Source organism: Protopterus annectens, chromosome 5.part0 (assembly GCF_019279795.1).
Source record: "Protopterus annectens isolate FY-2018-M chromosome 5.part0, PAN1.0, whole genome shotgun sequence".
NCBI lineage: Eukaryota > Metazoa > Chordata > Ceratodontiformes > Protopteridae > Protopterus > Protopterus annectens.
Genome location: NC_056735.1, coordinates 375,563,133 through 375,576,160, shown reverse-complemented (window position 1 = coordinate 375,576,160; position 13,028 = coordinate 375,563,133).

Below are 13,028 nucleotides of genomic sequence, written 5' to 3'. Positions count from 1 at the left end.
ATGAAAATAAAAAAGCAAAAAAAAAAATAGATTCAATTTCACTTCTTCAGATGACCCATTAATCCATCAGTGCTTACTTTTAAGCTCTACTTATACTGCCCCAAGCAATGAAAGAGTTACCTTTCTTTTCTGTGCTCCATTCATTAACTACTTTGTTAACTTTAATCCTCCTTTAGTCACTAAGCTCAGACCGTTAACTGTATAAAATTCTCTTACTAGGTTCCATAATACTGCTGGCTATATGCCTAATTTGTCTGTTACAGAAAGAACCCACACTATACTTATTATTGTGCTTGCAACTCTGTTTCCTTTATATTAAAAAAACAATCAAAGTGAGAAGTAACATTCTGGGAGACAAGAGAGATCACACACAAGTGGCACAGTTGAAGCAGCAAACATTTTTTAATAAATCCAAATGAGTGCTTTCATCCCAAAACAACTAATGGACTTTATCAGAATCTAATCAAACAATATATCACTTCCTTTTATATGGTTTCCTGTTGCTACTCCCTTATAATTATGATGTAAAGCAGGTCTAGCAAATCGTTTCAATACTTAGAATAACTGACCATGAATTGCATTTTGCTGTTAGTTACACTGAGCACTTCATTTGCATTGACAATGCATTCCAGCTGATTCCTTCATGGACTTCTGTGAAGTTATCTCTGAATATGGGATTGGGTTTTCTCTTTGCAATGTAACAAGCACTGGCTTTACACGCTGAATACCATTTTGTGAACTGTACCTTGTGTTCTTACTTCCAGTTTGTTTTGTGGTCAGGTACACATCTGTAGAGGAAGACTGACTCACTGTCACTACCTGGTATAGGAACATCACTTGTGCTGTCATTATAGACATATGTGTCCTGATCTGAGGTTATAGTTTATGTAACTGTGGGACCCCTTCATACACTGAAATATGTGTGTACAGCAGGCAGGTATGCCCTTCCCTCTACCTGTTTCTGTTCTTCCAGTCAGAAGATACAAATTGTTTGTATTCTCTAGATCTGTATACTGCAACCATGTAGCATCTTTCATCCCTTTTAGGTAACTGGAAATTTATATGGCACTATTGCTTGAACTGAATATTTTATTCATGTTGTATCTGAGATGTCTGTGCATATTCAATATAACAATTTATTAGAATGAACTGTATGACATTAGGAAGTTAATTAATTAATTGTTTATCTGTTCAAAAGTGTTTATTATTTATAAAAGGGGTGCTGCTAATATTTTATATGAGCACTTGTGCAGAGAAACATATTTAAATGACAATATTTGATATTTTGGTTTACTGGTAGAGCTGAAACACTGGGATTTTATGCACAATTATTGTTAAGGGGAATGAGTGCAGAATGGGCCTCTACTACAGTAAACAGAACATATCTATAGTCTTCATCCTATCACAAACATGCAGACTTGTTTTCTTAGTCTGGAGCAGTTTGACACTTTTCTTCCAGAATTCCACTGGATAGACTTATTCAGGATATAGATTAAATAATTTCACCCTCCATTTTGCAAGGTTCCTAGAAAAAAAGTAGTTCAGATCTATTGTAAAAAAAAAAGATATACCTGTACTGAATTTTATTCTGTTCTATGCATTGTCTGTAGTTTGCTCTTCAGTTCTTCTAGTAATCATTTCTGTATGCTACTGTGGAATTCTTTTTTTGTTCTTTCATGTACCTCTCCCAAATTCCAATTTCCAAATATTTTAGTTATGTACTTACCATAACTTTAGATGCTTGGGATCCATCTCGCCTACATTCTGTACTGATGGGTTCGGAGCCGATCCTCGGCTCCGACTCGGCACGCTATACTATAGAATGAAGTCTCTTATTGGCTGAGCTATCCTACATCCCAGGATGCACCACCACTGCTTCCCCAGATCTTGTTTGTCCGCACACATGCACACACACATAGACTGTTGATATAACATTGCCAGGTGTTTCAAGATGAAATGGCTGAACTCGAACCGTCCGGTCTCTTCTGATCTCCAAGGCAGGGGGAAGGAGGGTGGGTTATTAGGAATGTAGGCGAGATGGATCCCAAACATCTAAAGTTATGGTAAGTACATAACTAAAAGATGTTATGTGATCCTATCTCACCTACATTCTGTACTGATGGGACAGCGTCCCTAGCACCTGATTCCTGGATGGCTCACTGGAAAACACTCCTGAGAACTGTGGAACCAAAGGAAGCTCGCCCCCGAGATGCCACGTCCACTTTGTAATGAGAAATAAAGGTGTGAGGAGAAGACCACGTAGCCGCAGCAAAAATGTCACTAATGGCAAGCTTAGAATGAAAAGCTGCCGAAGTAGCCATAGCCCTGGTAGAATGAGCTTTCACAGTAGATGTAAGCTCCTTATTAGAAATGAAGTAAGTATGACTAATACAGTCTCTGATCCACTTGGCAATAGTGACTTTCGTGACGGCTTTGCCCAATTTATTGTCCAAAAAGGACACAAACAACTGATCTGTTTTCCGTGTTTGGTGCATCCTATCCAAATAGAAGCGCAATTGCCTATGAACATCTAAGGTGTGAAAGATGTATTCAGCTCTATCTGAGTACTTTGGGAAGAAAACTGGAAGTTCCAATGACTGTTGCAGACAAATACTAGAACAAACCTTAGGAACGAAGGATGGATTCTGTCTGAGGGATACTCTATCCTTGTGAAAAACCAGGTATGGTGGTTTGACACATAGGGCTTGAAGTTCCGAAACTCTTCTGGCTGATGTAATAGCAACTAATAAAGCAGTCTTCCAAGAAAGAAATTTCAAGTCACAAGTTGCTGCCGGTTCGAAAGGGGAAGAAGTCAAAGCACCTAACACAACATTAAGGCCCCACGGTGGAGCGGGATGAGAAATTGGGGGCCGAAGCAGCCTAGCACCTTTCATGAAGGCTTTACACAACTTGTTGCTCATCAAAGGTGGATCTATGCTCTCATGAAAATTGGAAATAGCTGCCAATTGAACCTTAATGGTAGACACCGAAGAACCTTGATTGAACAGAGAAGCTAAAAACTTCAGAACTTCTGATACTGGGACAGTTATGGGATCTAATCCCCGGAGTTGGGCCCAAACAGCAAATCTCTTCCATTTGCTGTTATACATTTTCTTAGTAGAAGTCTTGTGGGCCGAGGACAAGATATGTATGACTTCCGGATCCAAAGCATGGTTCCTGACTAAGGTCGGAAGAGGAGGAGCCAAGCTGTTAACCTCAATGAGTGGAGGGACTGATGAAGCTGTCCCGACTGATGGGTCAAGAGGTCCGGAATCTGGTCCAAGCACCATGGACCATCCAGTGCATATTTCCGAAGAAAGGGAAACCAGACTTGACGAGGCCAGTATGGGGCAACTAAAATCATCCTGCTCTCCAAGCGAATCGCCTTCTGGATCACCTTGGGAAGAAGGGGAACCGGTGGAAATGCGTATAACAGGCTGGTGGGCCAAGCTTGGACTAGGGCGTCCTTGGACATCTCCCCCGGAACTGGGGTGAGAGAGAAGAACTGTTGGCATTTCGAATTGAGGGGGGTTGCGAACAGGTTGCAACAAGGAGTTCCCCATCTTCTGAAAATCTGAGTTGCCACTCTGTCATTCAGAGACCACTCGTGAGGGGAGAGAACAGTTCTGCTCAGTCTGTTGGCTATCACATTGGATCTCCCTGGAATGTGTGTTGCTACCAGAAAATGTTTGGTTGCAATCGCCCAATCCCATACCTTCGTGGCCTCTCTGCAAAGGGGGTAGGATCTGGTCCCTCCCTGCTTGTTCAGGTACCAGACTACTGACATGTTGTTGGACTGAATGGCAATCATGCCCTGGGGGAGGTAACTGTGTAGTGCTTGCAGAGATAGAAGCACCTCCCTCATTTCCAGTATGTTGATATGGAGGAGACTCTCTTCTGAGTGCCACTTGCCTTGGACTGACCTGCCCAGGTAATGTCCCCCCCACCCTGTCTGGGAGGCGTCCGTAGTCAATGTGGCCACTGGAGGTGGAGGAACGAAGGGTCGCCCCTGATCCAGATTGGAGGAAAGAAGCCACCAATGAAGGTCCTGTTTGCACGTCTCTGTGATCAGAATGAGGTGACTGAGAGGGAGATCCTGATAAGACCACTGGACTGACAGGAGCCACTGGAGAATCCTCATATGTAACCTCGCCAAGGGGACTAGGAGAACAGTGGCCAACATGGAACCTAACAGTTGTAGGACCATCCTGGCTGGGGCTCGGCATCTGAGGAGCAAGGTCCGAACTTGAGACTGTAATGTTTCTATCCTCTCTAGGAAGATAGACCCGCATTTGCTTTGAGTCTATCTCTACTCCGATAAACCGTATGCGCTGAGATGGCAGCAACACAGACTTTGCCCAATTGAAGGTGATTCCTAGAGAATTGCCTAGAGATATAGTGGCTGCTAGGTTTTGTAAGAGTAGACGCCTGGAGGTGGCAGTTAGGAGCCAGTCGTTTAGGTATGGAAACACCTGGAATCCTAGACTTCTCAGGTGAGCAGTCACCACCGCCAAACATTTGGTGAACACCCTGGGGGCTGTGGTGAGACCAAAGGGCAGTGCACGGAACTGGAAATGACTGTCTCCCAGGCTGAAGCGCAAGTGTCTCCTGGATGCCTGATCTATCAGGATGTGATAATAGGCGTCCTTGAGATATATGGAGCACATCCAAACACCCTTCTCCAGCAGCGGGAGAATGGATTGTAAGGTGACCATCCGGAACTTGGACTTCTTGACAGATCGGTTTAGTTTGCTGAGATCCAAAATGGGCCTCAAGTCCCCGGTCTTTTTTGGCACCAAAAAGAATCTTGAGTAAGCCCTTAATCCAGTCTGGCCTTTGGGGACCAGTTGGATGACTCCTTTTTGAAGCAGCTTTGAGATTTCGATGGCTGCGAGATCCCGTTGACTGGGTGGTGGGTCCGAGATTTTTCGGGATGGTGGGGGGGGTTGAGAAAAGGGGATGGTGTAACCTCCGGCAATGATTCGGAGCACCCATTGGTCCTGAGTGATACTCTCCCAGGCCTTTAGGTGCTTCGAAAAACGACCCCCGACTGGCTCCGGATCTGCACAGTCGGGCAATCCTTCAGGGATGCTGGAAGGTTGAAGAGCCACGAAAGGACTCGCGGTCTCCAGTGTTGCGGGGGCCTCCGCCCGCCTCTGGGACGGCATCTTCCTGAAAAATTTCCCCCTCCTCTGCCTCTAGAAGGGGGATTGCCCTGCTGTGAGGAGTAAGCCTTTTGAGATTTGCGGAACCACATTTTCCCCCCTCTTCTAGCCTTGGGATAAGGCCTGAAGGGAGTGGAAAACCATGCCCCTACGGCAGTCAAGGTCTTACCCTCTTGTTCACAGCGGGTCAAGGTGTCCTTTACCTTGGGTCCAAACAGAGAGGACCCATCGAAGGGAGGATCGGCAAAGGAAGACTTGAAGGCTTCCGCAAAATGACACAGGCGGAGCCAGGCTTGTCTCCGTAGAGCAACACCTGTTCCTGCCGCTCTACTCACCCCCCTCGGCTGCATACGAAATGAGCCTCATGGACGAGTTCGATAATGATGATAAGGTAGCCAGCTGAGAGCTAACCGTCTGGGCTAACTGCTCAGGTAGGTTACCAGAGAGGGTATCTGAAAGTTCCTTGACCAGATCCCTCTGAAGTCTGGTGAAGTGCGTCAGATAATTCAGAGACCTTAAAGTAAAGGCTGCTGAAGTAAGGGTGCGCTTCCCATACCGATCCATGCTCCTGGACTCTTTATTAGGAGGATGGATGGACGTAGACGCCTCTGCCACATCTTGTTGGGTAGCAGATGCCACCACCAGGGCATCTACAGCCACACCTTTGGAGAGAAAATCCTTTTCGGGGGGGGCTGAAAGAAATTTGTTGGGGCGAGCTGGCACCGGTTCCACAGAATCTGGGTGTTCCCACGCCCTTCGAGAGATCAAATCCAGAAGCTCATCAAAGGGCGGAGACACCCAGGAGGCAGAGGGCTGAGCCCCGAAGGCCTTGAGGAATACTGACTCCTCAGCAGAAGGGGGTTTGGACTGCCAGCCACCTCGTTGCTTCAGGATTTCTAAGATGTCCGCAAAAGAGACATCATTCGAGGACGACTTGGGGGACCCTTCCGCATCATCGAGGTTGGTGTCCGAGGTGAGAGACTCGTCAGGGGAGTCGACGTGCTTCCTCTTGCACTGTCTCTTCCTTGGGGGTTCCTCCGAAGACGCTTCGGAAGGACCTCCAGGAAGGGGGGAAACCCCAATGGGGGTGACCTCAGGCCCCAGGGCTCCACTGTCTTGAGACAGGGGGACTACAAAGGAACCAGTCTCCGTGCCAAGGGAAGGTGACGGTGAAATGGTGGAGGTGGCCAAGGAAGATTTGGCCAAAGCACTCCTCATGGCCCTGAAGGCCGGACCCCCAGAGTCCTGGGAAGGTCCGATCCCCGAGGCCACAACAGTAGATGGCACTCCCACAGCTGATGCACCGAGAGGGAGGCTCGGAACCAAAAACATCGGTCCCGAAACGTCACCCCCGGGGCCGACCGAAGAGGTCCATGTACCGAACTCCGACCCGAAGGTCGGGGTTGGAGTAAGGGTCGGAGCCGACCTGAAAACCTCCATCGGCTCCACCATCACCGACTCCAACGGTGCCGAGGCTGTTGGAGGAGGAACCAAGACCACAGGGTGGGCCATCGGCTCCAGAGCCGAATGGGCTGGAGCCGAAACTAACTTTTGGAAGACTGAAACAGCCTTTGAAGTACCCTGTCAATGTCCGAATCCAACATCCTCGAAGACCGCGAAGAGATCGAATGGGCTCGAGTCGACTTCTCCACCGGTTCCGAAGGACTGGGGGACCGGCTCCGAATCGTCTCGACAAATATCGGTGCCGAGGGAGACTCCACAACCATTGTAATTTCCCTCGGAGCCGAAGGGGAAGAGTCTGAGCGGGCAACTCTCATCGGCTCCAAAGATAGTGGAGCCGATGAAGGTGACCCACCTCTCGAAGCTCTAGCCGTCGGCTCCGAAGCCAGAGGAGTAGAGGCTGGAGGCATCGAGGCAGACCATTCCGCCCTCGGCTCCGAAGTCCATGGAGCCGATGGAGAAGCCTGCCGAGATTTCTTTGTGGCCGGTTCCGATGGGCTGGTCGGAGTTGACGATTTCTCTTTCTTAGAAGATGAAGAGGAAGAAGATAAAGCCTCCTCAAAAGTAGGTTTAATAAGCCCTTTTAAAATCAATTTGTTTTTCCTCTCTTGGAGGACCCGGGAGGAAAAAGCGTGACAAACACTGCATGACTCCTGAAGATGTTTAGGGCCTAAACAATATACACATAAAGAGTGATCATCCATTATAGACATTTTATAGCTGAATTTAGAGCATTTCTTAAACCCAGATGGTCTGTGCTCTTTCGACATGCTGACAGACAAATTTTACAAATTTTCCCAAAATTCTGTAAAGAAAGTAAAAAAAGAAAGTAAATAAGGACAAGACCCCTCTAACTGAAAATGGGATACTTGTCCAACAATCACAGTACAACAAAAAACACTAAATTTTCAATCACGCGCGAGGGCAAGGCCCCTCTAACTTAAATGGGATCCTTTCCCTCAAATAAAAGACAAATTTACCACAAAAAATCACCAAAACTCAGTCACACAACAACGATAGCTGTTAAAACAGCTTTTGGGTAGATTGATCAAAAATTTCTGACTGAAATTCTTTGAAGAAAAAAACACTTAGCTCAGCCAAGTCCGAGACCACGTCTTTGCTGTAAAGCGGCAAACGAGATCTGGGGAAGCAGTGGTGGTGCATCCTGGGATGTAGGATAGCTCAGCCAATAAGAGACTTTGTTCTATAGTATAGCATGCCGAGTCAGAGCCGAGGATCGGCTCCGAACCCATCAGTACAGAATGTAGGCGAGATAGGATCACATAACATCAATCATTATATTACTTCAATGTAACAGTACCCCCCCCCCCACAAACAAACACATGAACAAAAAACTGAACTTCAGCTAGCACATCCCATTACTTGCAATGCAAAAAGTGACTATGATTTCATCTTTAGATACAGAAATAAAATTTTTCAGTCTGTAGACAAAATATTTTAATCTCGTGCAAAAACATTACACTTAGTCTTGCATCATACATTGCACTCTTGGTAGACTAACATGCTGGAGCCATACATCTGTGCATGTCTTCTTTTTGCTAATCTGTTTTGGATATCAGCTAGTTTAGCAATGTAAACTTTATACTACTTATAACCATTTAGAATCTGCTGGTGAATGGTAGCAGTATGCTGGGAACAACAGGTCCAGAAAGATTTAATGCATGAATTTGCTGATGTTGCGGAAGGAAAACTTTGCCCTGACTGTTCTTATATAATTTATACAGCAAGTATGCTTTGGCAGCAATTGTTTTGTAAAAAAAGAATGAGATATTTTGTTCCCGCTTTATTTATTATTCACTGCAGTATCTTCGGATTTTATGAATTAATTTTATTGCATACAGTTGTGTACAAGGCAGATGGCAGTGAAAGGTAATGGTGCAAATGATTCAGGTTAGGCAGTTCATAACAGTTCCATCAGTTTAGATAATCAAGGTTCAGTTCAGTTTAGGGTAATCAACATTTTTTTCAGGAAATATATAGCTAACTGCAAATAAACATATATTGTGTTCAGTACTTATATTTACTAAGAAGGTGGCAAAGGCATACTAAACATTCCAGCTCATGCAGGACTATGTAGGTGGTGCTTTTCATTCATGATTTAGAAGGATAACAAACAAGCCATTTTATGTGTTTGCCAAATGTATAATAACAGGTAGTCAAGACTACTAACGTGCCACAAATGCACATTAAATGATGAGCAATTGCTACAGAAATAAAATAACTAATGCTTCTAAAATCAGCAAATGTCTGCAAGTGCAAGCAGAAACAAATAAGACCCAGCAGAATGTAAAATATCCATATTTTCTGTCAAATACACATCTTAATGGAGATACTGTGTGGTTTAATAAGTTGTACACTTAAACAACATGGATGAGCACACAGGTAAGAAAATTAAAAGTCTTAATAAACATGCAGTCAATTGAGCATGAATGCTACTGTACAACTAATTTCTATAAAATAGGCTACCCTCAGATCACAGCAAATTCTAATGAATGTGTTGCAAATTTACAAATTATTAGACATACAGATTTAATCATGTAGCCTTGATATGGACAGCTGTAACACTGATTATACAGATTTACATTTATATTAAGGTCTAGATGCATAACACGTACGTACACACACACACACACGCATACACACTTGCATGTAAATGCATACAGAGACAAGTAGCTTCTCTTGTTCAATCCGTCTTTGAACAAAAAGCTAAACACATTTAACTGTTCAAAATCTTTAGTATGTGATCCATACAACAGCAGAATTGAAACTGGGCTGAAACAGAAGCTCCATAGGCAACTGCATCATGAGTTATACACACTTCATTGTGTACCTATAAAACATGCAGATCATCTAATAACATTTTCCAGTACTGTAAGAAAATAATTTAATATAGTAATACATATAAAAATATCCCCAGCTGCTTTCTGTTTAAACCCCTCTGAATAACTGTAATTTTATTAAGGGAACATTTTATTTACGACAGCTTAGATTTTGAAACTCTGTGTATATTTAGATTACATAATATTTATATGAAGCAAGACAGCAGTCTGCCATCTGAAATCGTCACTGTTATTTTTATATGCTAGGAAGGTCAGGATGACCACCAGAATTTCAATGAAACCATTGCATTCTTCATTTTCACTCAAGAAAGGGTTCATTACTAACATAGCCCTTTTATTAATCAGGGTATACACTTTTTTACGAAAAATGTATATCTAGATTGGGTTGTACTACATAAATATCTGAAGATTTCAAAGAACATCAGTCTTCCATCACAACAGGAAATAGATACATTTTGGAGAAGTATCTATGAAGAGCCTGTGGAACATAACAAAGATGCTAAATTGATAGAAGAAGTAAAAGAAAGAATAAGAAGTTTAAAGGTACAGGATATGAAATGGGATGAAGTAACAGCCAGAGAGATTGAAGTTAAGAAACGCCTCTACCTGGAAAACCCCAGGCCCAGATGCAGTACCTAACTTTTGGTTAAAAGTATTAACATGTTAGCACAATTTAGCTATGAGTAAGGACTATTTATTTTCACACCCCGAACAGACACAAACCTGGCTAACTAACAAAAGGAAAAACAATGCTCCTACTTAAGAGTGAACCTGCAAGCTACCCAAAAATTACAGACCAATAACTTGCCTTCTGATGACATATAAACTATACACGGGAATTGATGCCGACAGAGTTTACAGTCATTTAGAAGAAAACTCAATTATGGCAGTAGAACAAACGGGAAATAAAAGAAAGTGATACGGAACAAAGGATCATTTGTTGATAAAGTCATAGCGGTGAGCTGTAAAAAGGGGAAGAATCTAAGTATGGCATCGATTGACTAAAAAAAAGTATTTGATAGTATCCCACATTCATGGAGAAAAGAGTGCTTAAAACTGTGCAAGATACACCCTACACTAATTTATATTACAGTGACCATGAAACAGTGGCAGACCATTTTGCAAATGAGCCATGATAAAGGACAAAATTATTATCACAGGGATAAAAATTCAAAGGGGGATATTCCAATGTAACTCTGTTGCCGCTGCTATTCTGCCTTGCCTTTAACCCATTAAGCTGTCTACTTAACCGCTTTAGGCCATGGCTATAATCTGGCTCCTAGAAAACAACAAAGTGTAAAGACTTCTCATCTTCTCTTTGTCGATGATTTAAATCTATATAGCTCATTAGATGAGGAACTGAAAGTACAAGTGCATGTTGTCAAAACTTTTTCAGATGATATAAGAATGTTATTCGGTCTTGATAAATGTGCAAAAGCAACCTTTAAAGCAGGAAAACTGCAGTACCAGGAAAACATCAATTTGGGACAAGAATGTGATATAAAAGAACTGGAGCAAGAGGGACTATATAAATATTTGGGAACTGATGAAGGATCAACAACAAAACATGAACAAATGTGAATAAAACTTAGTAAGCAATACTTTAAAAGACTTAAATTAATCCTTAAAACAGCACTGACATTTAGGAACAAAATTCAAGCTTTAAACCAATTTGTTCTTCCTCTCCTAAGTTACAGTTTTGGAGTGATTGATTGGCGCCAAAACATGTTGGCTAGATCAGATAGATCAGAATGATGTTCGCAGATGACTGCAAACTGGGAGCAATAATCGACACTCCTAACGATGTGGACATCCTACAAAAGGGCCTCACTGAGACAGATGCCTGGTGTCAAAGCCATGGCCTCAAGCTCAATGCCAAAAAGTGCATTGTCATCCCCTTTGGTAAAAACTCTGTACCCATGAACTACCACATAGGTGGTAGTCTACTTAACACCAAAAGTGTGATAAGAGACCTTCGGACACAGGTAGACAGTAGTCTCTCCTTTGATAATCACATCGCCACAGTAGTCAGGAAATCCTTCTACGTGGCACACTTCATCACAAAAGTTTTCTCATCCAGGAAAAAAAAGGTCATTGTTCCCCCCTACTCATCACTCATTAGACCCATTATAGAGTACAATGCCCCTTTGGTATGTACCTCACAAGACATCTACAACAACTGGAAAGGCCACAGAAATACCTCACAAAGAGGATTGTCAGCCTCAAACAGATGCCCTATGCAGACCGTTTCAAAAAAACTCCAGCTTTACTCCATCACATATCACCTAATCAGAGACGATCTCTGCCTAACATACAAAACTGTGTCAAACCCAGAGCTGTTGGACATGCTCCACTTAAAGAAATCCCAGTCTCGCTGAGCTACATGCTCTAGGGACCTAAACCTTGTCGCCTCAATAAACAGAACATGCTGGAGGGATAGAGTCCTGTCCCAGAGACTTCCCATACTCTGGAACAAACTACATATCTATATCAAACAAAGCTCCTCATTAGCACTCTTCAAGAAAAATCTTGATGATTGGATGGGAAATAGGAAATTCACCCCAGGGATCACCTCTGTGGCTCTGCTCGACAGGAGCACAGGAGAATAATTTTCTTGGGTGGCGAAAGCCAGGGTACCTTTTTGGCTAGGCTTATATAGGCCCTAGGGCCAATAACCTAGTACCTACCTATGAACCTATGAACTATGAAGATAGGAAAACAAGAAGGATGCTTCATGGTCACCAAATGACTTATAAAAATCAGTGCATACCAAGATTATATATTCCCCGTTCTGAAGGAGGGATGGGTCTCCTTGAAATTGATTACATGTATAGTTCTGCAATCATGGGACTCCATACATATCTACTGACCTCACAAGACCAAAATGTACTGAATGTTTTGAAACATGAGGAGAATAAATGTATGACTTCTCTGCTTAATCTAGCAGAAGCATATCAGCGTCAAGCAGGAATGGAAATCAAACCATGAGTACATAAAAATCAGGCAACAATTGAATGTGACAAAAAACAAAAGAAAGAAAGAATATAAGGGGAAGGACCAGATGAAATGGCAAGAAATCTGGAAAATGCATAAATATTGTTGCAAGTATATAAAACTTCTGGAAGAACCTCATGTTGATCAGGAATGAATGCAGGAATGGTTAAGGAGAAGTGAATTCAAACTATGAGATGAAAGGTTAATATTAGAGGCCCAAGATAGTGGGCTACGTATATGCTGGTTTACAAAGTCCATTGAACATGTGGGAGAAACAAACACATGTAGGTTTTGTAAAACTGAATTGGAAACAGTTGCGCACCTTGTTGCTGCTTGTGACATGCTAATGGTAGAAGGACTGTATACTGAAAGGCATAATAATGTGGTAAGACTGTTGCACTGGGAATTGTGCAAACATTATGGTACTGAAGTGGCTGAAAAACACTGGAAATATGAGCCATAAACATAATAGAAAATGATGAAGTTTACATCACATGGAATCACCCATTACCAACAGTTCAAATGATAGATGCTAGAAAACTGGATA